Below are 2,499 nucleotides of genomic sequence, written 5' to 3' on the forward strand. Positions count from 1 at the left end.
TTTTATTAATGTAATAATATATAAGTAATTATTCTATGAAAATTTATACTGAACAGCATGTAAAAATTAAGTTCATTAAATTAATGATTTAATGTAAAGTTAATCTCATATATTTTGGGACTTAATGCTAATAGGTGTCTATGAAATGGGAAGATAATTCCCCATACATAGAGAGTAGTCGTCCATGTATACTTGCTTTAATTTATATCATAAATAATCTTTTACTAAAGATATTTAGTGTCAAAATAACTTTTGTACTATGTATCTATATGACACAAATAGTATGTATAAGAACATTTGTAAAATGTGAAGGAAATACAAAAGAAACTATCTTCTTTTGAAAATAGACAAGTTTACTCCTCAAAAGTCTCTTTTCAAGAGTGGAATATTGATTCTTTCTTAGACTACTATAGTGTAGTGAGCATCTACCACTAATTAAATCAACACCCTTATTATTAATAGTTTTATTACTTCATTTCAAATAACTCAAAAGAAAAAGATGATCAATACAAAAATTAAACTATGTTATCTTATTCTGAGATAAAAATCTACGTGCATGTAAAAAATTAGTTATTAAATACGTAATAATATATTATATATAAAAATATATTATTTAATTTAATTTAAACATATATTTTATATGAATGAACTGATTTGGTCAATTGTTAATAATGTATGTATAGAGATTAATTCTCATATATAAACAGTATATGTGCTATTCAATCAAATTAGCAAACAATTAGTCACCAAAAAAAAATTAGCCGACAATTTGACATGATAGATCCTTAATGATAAAACGAAAAAAATTGTCTTTTATAAATCTCATATATTATCATGAAAATTATTTTTTTTAAAAGTTTAAATGGATAAAAAAATCATAAAAATAATTATATCTCTAACTTTTTCTCTTAGATTAGGACACATACCTCATGATAGGATTGTTGTAATGAAAAAAGAATACAATGACTTGAATTTTTCTGCTTGTAATAATCCTTGTGACTCATGTCACTATGCAAAACAAAAAAGATTACCGTATGCAACTAGAGTTTCAAAGAGTGAAAATAAATTTGACATTGTCCATATGGACATTTGGGGACCTATAAATACAGCTTCAATTTCTGGTTTCAAGTATTTTTTAACTGTAGTTGACGACAAAAGTAGATTTACATGGCTGTATTTTATGAAATCAAAAGGAGAAGCCGCTGATTTGGTGAGCAAAAGGAAGCATTATTAGCTCTCTTGAATCAGCAAGATGCACAACCAAAGCATAGCATAAATCAAATTGTTGCCACCACACTTCCGTCAAACCAAGGTATATCTTACATAATGTCAATGTCCATTTTCAGTCCAAAATCCTGGGTCATTGACTCAGGTGCTACAAATCATGTTGCCTATTCAAAGTCATTTTTTCAATGCCTATATCAAATAAAACCTGTTCTTATTAATATGCCTGATGGTACCAATACAATAACCCAATATGCAGGAACCATAGTATTCTCAGACCAGTTTAAATTGTTTCATGTGTTTTTCATTCCAACATTCAAATTTAATCTAATATCTGTGTCTAAATTGACTGAGTGACTTAGTTACTTTGTACAAGAGAGAAGAATTAGTTAGCAGTAGAGTAATTAGTGACTATATATATCAACAGTATTATTTTGTATGGATAGTTTTTGCATTCCCATTTTTCAAGTGGAATGGTGATTGAGATGTGAATAAGAAACACACTCTCCCTTCTCTGAGTTTCGTGAAGTCGCTCTTTCATCTTCCAGAACTCACCACTTTCACATAAGTTCTCATATTATATCATGATATTCTTTTTTTTAAAGTTTAAACTGATAAGATGAGACATGCGAATAATTATATCTCTAACAAATTAAACGTAAATTGAATACCAGATTTAATCTCTTTTTAAAATGCATATATTTTTTTTTAGATATATAATTATTTATATGTATCTCTATTTTTTTTTTTTTTTTTCATATTCAGAATGCATATTTTAATTATAAATATCTTTTTAGGTATTTAAAAAAGCATTAAAACATATTTGAATTATCCTACTAATAAGAAAACTACTATCAATTTTTTTAGGAGGGAAAATCCATTGCATGTTGTAGGTCCTTTTTCCTTTTATTGAAAAGTAAAGTGTTAAAATGGTCCTTTAAATTTTGTTTGTTAGTTAAATTGGCATTTTAAGTTTTCACTCGATCAAATTAATCTTTAAAATTTTCTAACGCTAATCATATTTGTTTCTACTTAATTTTTTTGGTCTATATTCTTATTTTTTACTCACATGAGGGAGGGGTGGGATTGACAACAAAATGGATATATAGAGATGAATTTTTGTCCTACTCAATTCTATTCCTCCTTATAATAGTTTATATAAAATTCGTCCCATTGTTATTTATAGATAGTAAAAAATTTATACTCTAATTCGCTTCTGCGAATATTTATCTCACTTTTACCTGTTTTTATTAATTATTAAAATCAGTAGAATTA

Source organism: Arachis ipaensis, chromosome B10 (genome assembly GCF_000816755.2).
Source record: "Arachis ipaensis cultivar K30076 chromosome B10, Araip1.1, whole genome shotgun sequence".
Lineage (NCBI taxonomy): Eukaryota > Viridiplantae > Streptophyta > Magnoliopsida > Fabales > Fabaceae > Arachis > Arachis ipaensis.